General features: G+C 49.2%; 1 pseudogene; it reads right to left on the bottom strand.

The window, feature by feature from the left end:
• Positions 1-4145: 4145 nt before the first annotated feature.
• Positions 4146-12022, bottom strand: part of LOC109751905 (serine carboxypeptidase-like 13) — an 83659-nt pseudogene continuing 75782 nt past the window's right edge.

Raw genomic sequence — 12022 nt, 5'->3', positions numbered from 1 at the left:
GTCGGTGTGGATCATGTTTTCACCAAGAAAGCATGCGTGATTGGCTCAACAAGCCCCAAACGGTACAAATAATGAGTGTACAAAAGCAATAATACTACACGCACGGAAAGAATCGACGGACTTTCACGGACCACGCGACATGCTGTACTCTAAGGGGTGATACTACGCGTCCGCCGACTGATTTTCTGATTTTATCCGTCGCCTCAACGACCGTTGAATGCCCGATCTGATTTTTTTTAAGAGGAAGACCCCCGGCCTCTGCATCTGGGCGATGCATGCAGCCATTTTATTAATTATTCACAAAAGACTTTATAAAGAAATACAACAGTAAGACTGCCACTGTCTAGGCAACATCTGTCGCTACTCCTATCCAGTTGATGTAGGGATGCTGATAGTCCGGGCCTAATACCACAGACCTCGCAGCCAAATCTAACATCTAAGACCTGAGGCCCCAACCAAGCCACTTGCCGGGTATGGGGCACACACCGGTCCGACGTGCTCTCAGAGGTCGCCGCCGCCAACTACCACCACTCCATCTTCAGAGCTGTACTGACGCATCATCCCTGCCCGGTCTAGCTGCCGCCGACGCCACCACGTCGCCCAACGGCACCACCTCCCTGCGCGCGAACTGCTGAGCACGTCACGGTCGCCGCCGGTGTCTCTCAGCACCATGCCGCCAAGTACCACCAGCCGACACAGCTTGAAGTCTCTGGAAGATCTGTCGTGCGTAGCACCTGCCGACCAGGCATGACAAAGCGTAGCACCTGTCGGCCAGGCATGACTTGACATCTCCACCGAAGCTCCGTGCAAGACGAAGCCGCTCCACCTCTTGCCTCTGACTTCCAGCGCTACTTCACAAACGATGCTCCCAACAGAGAAACGACACCGTAGTGCTGCCATCATCCGATCTGGAAAACCAGATCCTAGGGTTTCCCCCGGAGCAGCACGAGTGGGTCGACAGTAGTTACAGGACGATGCCTTCATCAAGATAACGGCGCAGACTGCCACCATCGTCCGCCGTCGGCTCGGTTTTCATCGGCAACTATGTCTCCCCGACTCGCAGCCGGGACTAGATTGCAGATCTCGAGATCTGCTCACCCAGCCTCAGGCCGACCACCTCCGACGTAGGAGATGAACACCACCGCCAAGCCCAGGGTTGCCGTCCCGGGTGCCCGCGTGATGCAGATCAAGGCCAGGAGCGCCACCGCGATCTGAAGCCGAACCGGAGGTTGAGCGACTGCAACATGGCCGCATCACCGCTGCCACCCGCTGCCACACTCCAACCCCGACCTGATAGCCACCCGGTATACTGTCCATGCCCCGCATGCCCACTAGTTATTTCCCGCAACAACCGCTCTGTTGCAGAAACATTAGCACTCTTGCTCCCGCCCCCCAATAAATCTGCGCCCCGCACGATTTCGCAACAAGAGCATTTCCTGCAACAATGCTCTTGTTGGAGGATCTGGTCTTCTCTGATTTCCTGCAACAATGCTCTTGTTTCCTGAAGCTCCATCTAGCAAATCCCATCAACAATCTTCGATGAGCTCTTGTTTCTCAAACACTAGCTCTGTTCCACTCTGAATCATAAACACCTACGTGAAAAAACAATAGATCTGTTTCAGAAACAATAGCTCCGTTTCAGAAACAATAGCTCTGTTTTAGAAACGGCTTCGGCGACTCCGGCGAAGCTGCGATGCACTGGCGGATGTCACGACAACGGCGGAGTGGGAGGCGGGGCCGCTGTTGTGCTTCTCAACTGCGCTTGAAGCAACGATAGATGCGGAAGTAGAAGCGGCAGGCTGGGAGCACGCGGGCCGGAGTTGCAGCAAGCATCAGCAGCCGTGGTAGACGGCTGATGGGGCGGGGTCTTTGGTTGAGTGCGGGGGCAGCGGGTACACGAGAGAGAGGAGAGGAAGAGATGCGGATGAAAATTCTCGATGGAAAGGATGGATAAGGTTGGGACGTGGGGAGTGGGACGAGACCACCGGGGCACCTGGCGGACACCAAAGGCGGATGGAGCGGTGGAAATCAGCCCCTGATAACATGTGGGCCTGTCTCACTTAACCAAATTTAAACTAATCAATTTCTAACTACCCCGTAATTCCCCTGTAAAGCCCCATGTGTCTAGCATTGCTCGTACGAAAGCATGTGATTTTTTACAGTTTTGCTATAACTCATCTAGATAAGATATAATTTGTTCTCATTCACCTTTTATAGCCATTGGATGTGATGCTATAAGATGCGTGTGTGTTGACGTGGGTTGTATCTGTTCCTGTTTTCCAGGTGAATAAGACCAAACTATATCTCATCTAGATGAGTTCTAGGTACTCCCGACTTTTTAACCCCTCCGTGTCCCACATTTTCACACCGCGCACGAGGGGGAAAACTCTAAGATGACGTCCATGCTATATCTCCCAAATTGCTACTCATCCATGCATGTTCCACGCATGCTTAAGATAGTGCAAAAATGAGTTGAATATAGATAAGTCTCTGTCAGTGTGCAAGGCGTGCATATGTATAACAAAACCGATGATGTAGCGGTATGCATGCCTTTTATTTTAGTCGACTTGCATGGAATTTCATATATGTGTACGATGATTTTTTTTGAGAGTATGTCCAGGTGTATTATATTTTATAGAAGGCAGAAGTTGAATTACAAGACACTACAACTTGTTACGAACAACAAGTATAGCAAGAACACCACATCCTAACTAATCAACAGATTGGCCACCACGACAAGTACAAACATAACGCAAAAGGACCTGCTTTAAACCAATCATCTAGCCGCGTCACAACAAAAGCCGAACACCACAAGAGCAACAACTACAGCTGGACTTCCTTCGCCAACGCACTACCACCCTTGAATGCCTAAGAGGAGACGGCGAGTGGGTAGCGGGACTCGGCCGGTCCCGATAAAGCCATCGTCTTGGAGCACCGGCAACTGCGTACATAGCGCCCACGAAGATCAACTTGAGCCAGCGGCAGCACCAGAGAACCACACCACAAGACCTCCAAGCCAGATCTCCGCCCGTGATGCTCTCAACAGAGTAACGACGCCAAGATGCCACCATCACCGGTCCTGCAACGGACCAAGACTTTCGCCCGGAGACCACACCCCGACTTGATCAGAGGTAATCCAACGATGTAATGAAGATTAAAAAATAACGGAGACATGATAGAGTATCGTTGCCTTTTGCATGATCATTGCTCGAGCGAGATAAGTCAACTAACACCAATTTAGTCCAGTTGCTGGACTATTACATTTTTTGCTTCCTTCTATTTCGTCGATCGAATCCGGAGTTGTATGTCCATGCCTTTATTGTACGTGTTTTCACGGTCGTATTTTGTTTAGGGTACCACGGACACATGCCTGGCCGGGCTCGGCCGGTTTAGACACATTTTTTTCTCGTAAATCCGAGACAAATTGGGGAGAGACTTTGCGGACGTCCAGGCCGCTGCCACGTCCGCGTCTGACTAATCTAACCCACCAATAAACTCCACCCACCTCTTCCGCGCTTTCCATTGAACGCTCGCGCCACTTACCGTGTCGCATTCATGTTGGCCCAGAGCATGCAACGGCCGGTATTAATGTCGTGCGTGTGAGGGCGGCGGTGACAAACGTGACATCTCAGACGTCGCCACTTCAATGTGGACACCGTGTCCCGAGAGGTAAATGCTACATCTACAGCTGGGCGCAAGAGTAGCCAAGTGGCCACTCGAAGTGTCACACCGTCCATGGCACATGATACATTAAATTTTACCATGTTTTCTTTGAGTTTCATGATGTCTTTCATGAAAATTTCATCATTTATATATAATAATAATTATAATATTTCTATTTTTACTATGTGACCCTCCCTTTTGTTATTTTTAGGGCAAAACAATGTCAATAAATGAAGAAAAAACCCTTCGACCCTAGATCGTATCTATCTCGAGGACTTCATATATATGTGTTTGGAGACATATGACAACTCGAGGAGGATTAGTATTCAGGGGAATGTATTTACGCCCCCCCACACACACTCACACACCCCACCACCACCACCACCAGAACATATTTTAGGTTGGAGAGAAAAATAATTCTGTTTGATATACATCACTATTTTTTACATCACTGTTTACTACATCTTTACAGGTTGAGAAGCAAATTAAATATAAAAGGATTTGTGTTAAGAGATAAAATTTTGTGTTGTCAAAGTATCAGAGTGGCTTGTTGTCAAGCCACCTTTGGGCCATGGCAAAGCATTCTTCAGACTGGTACTCTGGAGCAGTATGACCTCCACCCTGCACAAGCAAGCGATTATGAGCTCTATTACAGCTACGACATAATGGTTCCATGGACAAAAAAGCATGGTCTAAAAGAGGAAAACAAGATCACCTTTACTGTTGCAAAGGTCAATTTATTTGCATATGTGATGGTAAATCTGCAAAGAAAGAAACAATGTATTGCTCATCAGAAAAAAAATGTGTGTCACGAATATCTTATTTTCCGTATGCTGAAGTGCAAAAAAGGGAGTCAGGTGAGTCAACCCTGCAGCCTGGCCATCGAGATGCCATGCCCTCCAGTCATCGGCGATGGAGAAGTTCAAAGATCTTATCCACGCCTGCGTGCTGAGCTGAGGCACCTGGAGATCATGGTCTCCGCTGCACTCATGCAGACACAAGGTGTTGGTTACAAGGTCTGGGAAAAACAATTAACATACCAGCTACTATGAATAAGAAAACTTGCTTTAATGCTCTCACCTGTACACGAGTGCACGGTAACCTCTCGTGGTGGGATTAAGATGGTATGGTATGCTGCTTGGCATGTCCTGTGTGTAGGGGAGTTCTTTTTTGCATCTCACCCACTCGCCAACTGTTCCCTATTACCTAACTCGTTTTCGTCAATATTGTTCTCGGTGATTCAGACGATACTGCTTCTAGTTCTAGACTTCAATGTTTTGATACTAGATCTAGACGAATACTCTGAAAGAAATTCCTGGTAAAACATAACGTGGCTTACCCCCTTGATCTCGAGAGCTTCTCTAGTCATCTTGTTGTTCATCCAGAAGTATGCCAGGTAGTAATCGTATGTCTGCAGTTTTGAAAGGCATTCCAGATGAGTTTTTGAATGGGAATAGTGTCACTACCATCTTGTAATCAAATTGGGCACTCCAAGGATAACAAAAGACTAACGAAACAGTCGACGGTAGGTCGACCAGGCGCTTCATTTGGCTCGATTGATTCTTCTAGCAGAAATTTTCTTCTTATAGCTTCATCTATTGGCTTTGGTGTGGCGATGACACATTTTTTGTACAGGACGTGTGCATCTGCGATTTCAGAAATGAGCTGTAGCAAAAGGGATGCTCATTAGCCCATGTTGAGAATAGCATAAGTTCACGAAAAAAATGCCAGCACATGAATCTTACACTGTCTACAGTTTCTAGCACCTCAGCACACAGTTGATTCGCGGGGTTTACATAATTTCCTTTGCAGTTCTTCATTGCAGCCTTACAGGAAGAAAAGGAAAACATGCCACAAATTCTTTAGGTCGATACACAACAACCGCAATTTTTTCAAAGTGAATGAATTTGGAATTACCTCATATATTTGGTCAGATATTATCCCAAAGCCATGAGCCCCTTGAACTTGGAAATTGTTATCAAACTTTGGGTCTGTTATAGGATTGCCGATCAGGTAGCCTTGGAAATAAATTGCATTAACACAAAAAAGGAGAAACATCATGAGGATCCTACACTCTTCTTTGCCCTCCTTTAGCCATTGCAAGAATAACAAATGTTTGAAGGCTAGAGAATAGCTTGCCTTGAGATTAATGAGAGGCTGCTGCCCTTTTTCAATTCCTGGAGCAATGGAAGCAAATTAAAAGAGTGCTCGGTGACTCAAAAGAAATTTGAAAAAAATGTGTTTGCTTTTCTAGTTTCCCTGGCACAACTTGCCGTGTGTACCACTTTACCAACCTTGTGGAGAGGCCGTACAATGCATTAAGCAGTGGTGTTATTAGGAATATGCAAGAGAAATTTACCTTGTGAAATGTAGTGTGCAATAAATTGCAAAGAGAGCCTTGGCTCAGTGGTTGGGTATGCGGTTGTGCAGCCTAACGACCCGAGTTCAATTCCTAGAATTGACAGGTCATGCACAGGGGTTTTTCCCGATTTATTGAGGATCAAGTTTGGTGTGTGGTAGAACCACGAATCAAGAAATATCTTGATACTCATTTAAAAAATTCCGAGGACCATGTTTATCTTGGTACTCATACTAAAAATGGCCGTATGCATCCCTAGTTCGTGCAGAGGCCGGGAAGTGAAATTCTCTCCCATTTTTAGGATGGATCCAATAAGATCCATCGCACGTTCATATGTGCATGTGGCTTGAACACCTCTCGGCGGATCCTTGAAATGCGGATCGCCTCTCGGCGGCGACTGACTCTGGCTCCTTGCTGGTCGCCGACGCCGGTGGGCACCTCTGGATCCCGTTTCTCCTGCCTTGATGCGGAGGAGCCGTCGCAAGAGGCCGGCGACTCTTCCCTCGACCCTCCTGTTTTGCCTTCTGCAGTTCGCCGGAGGAAAACGGACGAGGAACTGGCGGAAGAATTCTGGGCTGACATCGGCTACCCTACACCTGCGTCCAGGGTTTGGGAGAGGCCTTCAGTTCGTCAGGTAGGTGGTTTCCTTCTATGTGCAGGTCGGACAAGAGCAGAGATCCCTCGCCGGCCTTGTTGGAGGGCGTGGCGGCTTCCTCTTCGAATGTGGTGGCGATGGCTGCAGCTTTCCCTCGCGGCGTCCCCGGGGTTCCTGGCCGGTCGAGGCCTCTGATCAAGCCCTGGATCGGCCCGGTCCCGCCACCACGGTTGTCACCGCTACGAACGCTGGGCGATCTTCTGCCGCGAGCATGTCTCGGCGATGGAGGTAGTTCGCCGCAGTTCTGTGGGCCCCCGCAGCTCTCGGGCCAACCAGGACGGGCCGTCTCTACACTAGCTGTTGCCGATCCGACATTGGCGGCTGCATCAGGCACGCAGGTGGATCCTGTGCATCCACTTCGGATGGTGGATCTCAGCCGTTGGCTTCGTCATATGTGGAACAGGAAGGCGCAACGGGTGAACCCTAATTTTGATCGTACCTTCGCTGCCATCGTCGGCTCTCCTACGATGACGTGCGGTGACCCTTCCGCGCCGCCGGGCATCACCACCGGCCAGCAGCCCTTGCAGCCCCCTGCTTCTTCCCAGCCGGTTTCTTCTCCGACGGGCGGCGCGCCTGGCTTCACTCCGGGTGTCTATCAACCGGTGCAGGCCGCGCAGCCGTATGGGACGCCGGGTGGTTTCATGCCGGCGCAGCAGCCTTAGATTCAGCAACAGCCTATGCAACAGCCAACAACGTATCAACCTCACTTTCAGCAGCCTTTCTTCGCCGTCCCGGGTCAGTACATGCATCAGCAGCCGGTTCTTCTTCAGCCGTCGCCTGGTTATATGCAGCAGCAACAGTTCCAGCCCATGCAACACCCTGGTTCAGCCGGTATGAAGATGGCGGCCGGTTTCAGCGCCCGAGTGCCACAAAATCAGGCCACCGCCGGTGCCCAAGCAGGCGCACGTCCTCAGAAGCCAAAGGGCGGCAAGGGTGGTCGCCCCAAGACTCACCAGGGAGCTGCTGTACCACGTACCTCTATTCCACCGGCGGCCCCTGCGATGCCGCCATTGGTGCAGGTGCCCACTGCTTCGTCTATGATGGCAGTGGGGTATGGGCAGAACACCCCGTTGCAGGTCAGCGCGTTACACCAGCAGCCTACCATTCAATCTTCTGGGCAGCCGACGGGATAGCTAATGCTAAGAAAGTATGGTGCTCGAAGTGCCAATCTGCAGGGCACACAAATGATGATTGCGAGACGCAGTAGTTCTGTTTCATTTGTAACAAGTATAACCATCCGATGACCACGCGGCGCTGCCCTGCTCTCAAGTTGCCGAAGCCGGTGGCGATGTTATGCGGTTATGGAACTGAAAGTATGGCTTTTTTCCAGATGCCTGACAATGTTTGCAGGGAGGATCTTGCACCACAGGATTCACTGACGGTGTTGGTATCTATTTCTGGTGGCTCTATTACTCCCAGTATCGTGGAGGCAGAGGTTGCTAAAATTGCTCAGTACCAACAACAGTGGACGTGGGAGGCTATACCGCACGGCAAGGACGCTTTTCTCATGTCCTTTCCGAGTGAGGAGGTCTTACAGAGGGTGACTGGCTTCTCGGTATTTATCAAATCTCACAATGTCACTATCGAGTTTAAGCCATGGAATTCAGAGAAGATACCACACCGCTTCGAGCTAATTCCTATCTGGGTTCATGTGCATGGGGTGCCTCACGCTCTCCGACACTTCTTGGGGCTTTGGGCAGTCGGCTCAGTGATTGGTTCTACTCTCGATGTTGATCTTCTTTGTTTGCGTCGGAGAGGAATTGTTCGTATCCAGGTAGCGGTACTGAACCTTGATTCTTTCAAAAGCAGCACACTTGACTCTCTTTCTTCCGACGTGGTGGTTCAAAGGAAAGGCTATGAGTTCCGGTACAGTCTTGAAGAAGCGGACTTTCGCGTTGATAGTGACTTTGTACCTCGAGTCTGGGAGCACGGCGATGATCCAGGGGGCGACAAGGGGCATGACAGGGAGGACTCAGTGAGGAACAATGATACAAGCAAGAGGTCCAAACCCACTCCATCTTCCAACAATTCCTCAGACCCTACTTCATCGGGTGGTGTGGTGCCCATGCAGATGGCCTCCGTCGTCACACCAATGAGCCCTCATCGAGGCTTACCCGCCATGGCTGCTCCATCGCCTTTAAGGGGGCCTTCTTCCTCGGGGTCGGATACTTCGTCTAGGGCTGCTTCTCCTACGATGTCGGAGCCACGACCCTCGACGCCGCCACCTTCGACTTGCTGGTCGCCACCGCCTAACCCCCATGAGGGGACTCGTGGGCGCCCCGTGCCGGAGGGAACCGCTCCTTCGCCGTCATCATCGCCCACTCCTGCTTCTCCGACTCGACGTGGTGGTGTGATATTCTCCCCATCTGTGCGAGCTAGCCAGGAGTCTGCCATGGCAGTGCTTCGCGCGTTATCTTCAACTCCTCCGTCACCGGGAGGGGTGCCGTCTTCCGGGCTTGAGGAGGCTGAGGAGCAGCCTTCTCTATCTTCTTCTTCATCGCTGCAGCAGCCCACCACGCCTTGCAGAGTCGAGGTGATGGGCTCCGAGGCCGATGTCACTCCTTCACTACTGAGGCACAGCGGGCGTCATCAGGTAGGGGCTGACGGATCAGCAGCCACCGACGAGGACACTATGGTGAAGGCCATGCGTAGGACTGCTGCATGTAACCTCGACTTCGAAGGCACCCCCTCTCGTAAATCTTTTATGTCTTTTGATAATTCCAAAGTATCTTCAAATATTACTAGACTTGGGGTGTCACTAGGACGTAATGACAAGGAGATTGATTTTTCGGTCAAGTCTCTAAAACAAGTGGAGTTCGACCGGCTTACGGTTGCTCCCAAGTCTTCGAGCTTTGTCGACCCTCTCGTGTCAGATGAGGAGGACGAGGACGCTGATGCCAATCATGAAGCCAAGCTTCTCTCTCATCTGGTTAAAGACACGACTGAAGTAGACCTTGATGATACTGTACGCGACACTACGCTTTTTGAGCTTGTCGCGTCAGTGCGCAAGAATAAGTCTAACTGAGCAAAGAAAAGAGGGCGCTCTTCTAAGAAACTAAATGTCTCTAAACATAAAGTTGGTTCATCATGAGAGGCATGTTCTGGAATAGCAGAGGTCTGGGTGACTTGGCTAAACACAAACACATTGCCGATTGTGTAAAGGATCATTCGTTGGACTTTGTGGCTATCACTGAGTCGGGTAAACGTGATTTTCCAACACATGACTTGGACCACTTTTCATGTGGTTTTGATTACGAATGGCACGTCTTACCGCCGACCGGGAGGTCCGGGGGAATATTGCTAGGTATTAACTCTACATACTTGCAACTATTGTCCACGAAAAAGGGGGAGTATCATATTAAATTCCACCTTCGAAATAAGTCCGACAACTTCATCTGGAGTCTGGTGGCTATATATGGTGCCGCACAAGAGGAGTTTAAGTCTGCATTTCTAAAAGAGCTGGTTAATACCTGTCAAAACAATCCTCATCCCATGTTAATCGGGGGGGATTTCAACATCCTTCGATATCAGCAGGAAAAAAACAACGATCGGTTTGACACTAGGTGGCCTTTCCTCTTTAATGCTGTTATTGACAGCCTCGACCTGAGGGAGATCACGATGTCTGGTCGTCAGTATACCTGGGCCAACAACCGTTCGGTGCCGACCTTTGAAAAACTGGACCGGGTGCTAGTTACCACTGACTGGGAATACAAATATCCCCTAGCATCGGTTCGGGCACTTGAAAGAATTGAGGCCTTATCGGATCACGCTCCGTTGCTAACCGATTTTGGACAACCAATCCCGAGTTCTAATCGCCACCAGTTTAAATTTGAACTGGGATGGTTCACTAGAGAGGGATTTCAGGAGCTAGTTAAGAAAGTGTGGGCACGCCAGCCCCGCGGTAACACACCCATCCAAAGATGGAATAATCGAATCCGCGCCTTGCGTCGATTCCTTCGAGGATGGGCCAAGCATACTGCTGGAATTTACAAAAAAGAAAAATTGCGTTTGTCTACCCTAATTGATTCCCTTGATAAAATAGCGGAGGTGAGGCCTCTGTCTGCTGTTGAGATCGAGCAAAAAAGCAATCTTAACGAGCAGATTGCCCGCCTACTACGTGAGGAGGAGATTAAATGGTACCAACATAGCAAGGCGGATTCGTTAGTGCAAGGTGATGATAATACGAAATATTTTCAGATGCTAGCCAATGGCAGACATAGAAAGAAGCGTATATTCGCCCTTGACCAGGAAGAAGGCCGAATAGAGGGGGATGTACCACTTAGAAATTTTATCACTAAGTTTTACAAAGACCTTTTTGGGCCTTCAGCCGAGACTAATTTTCTAGACGAATCCGTTACTCATGACATCACTCAAGTTACAGAAGCGGAAAATGAATTCCTAACCTCTCCTTTTTCTGAGGAGGAAATTCGAACCGCTGTGTTTCAGATGGAACACAACAAGGCACCAGGACCGGATGGCTTTCCCGAAGAGTTCTATCAATGCTTTTGGGACATCATTAAGGCAGACTTGGTTCAGTTGTTTAACCAACTGCATTCCGAGGACCTTGATATTTCTCGTTTAAACTTTGGGGAAATTATCCTACTGCCTAAGATTAAGGAGGCTAGTCGTATTCAACAATATCGACCGATTTGCCTTCTCAATGTAAGTTTTAATTTTTTTACGAAGGTAGCGACTAATCGGTTGAACGGTGTAGCTGACCATGTCATAAAACCCACACAAACAACATTTATGCAAGGTCGCAACATTTTAGATGGAGTGGTCGTCCTGCACGAAACTGTACATGAACTGCACCGGAAAAAATGAACGGTGTCATTCTTAAAATTGATTTTGAGAAAGCCTATGACAAAGTTAAGTGGCCCTTCCTGTTGCAAACCTTACGCATGAAAGGGTTTTCACAAAAATGGTGCCGCTGGGTAGAGAGCTTTGTCTCTGGCGGTAGTGTGGCCATAAAAGTTAATGAAGACGTTGGCAACTATTTTCAGACAAGGAAGGGGCTTCGTCAAGGCGACCCCGCATCTCCTATTCTGTTTAACATTGTGGCTGACATGCTAGCTACCCTAGTGGAGCGGGCCAAGCTGGATGGTCAAATTAGCGGGGTCATCCCACACCTGGTAGAAGATGGTCTATCCATTCTACAATATGCAGATGACACGATTCTATTTATGGATCATGATCTAGATAAAGCAAGAAATCTCAAGCTGCTCTTATGTGCCTTTGAGGAACTTTCTGGTCTCAAAATTAATTTTCATAAGAGTGAACTTTTTGCTTTGGAGATGCTGCAGAATCTGCACCCGAGTATGCCGACATTTTTGGATGCCAGCTCG

The sequence above is a fragment of the Aegilops tauschii genome, chromosome 4 (genome assembly GCF_002575655.3).
Source record: "Aegilops tauschii subsp. strangulata cultivar AL8/78 chromosome 4, Aet v6.0, whole genome shotgun sequence".
Classification (NCBI taxonomy): Eukaryota; Viridiplantae; Streptophyta; class Magnoliopsida; order Poales; family Poaceae; genus Aegilops; species Aegilops tauschii.
The sequence above is the reverse complement of the archived record's forward strand: the minus strand, read 5'-3'. Positions and strand labels throughout refer to the sequence as shown.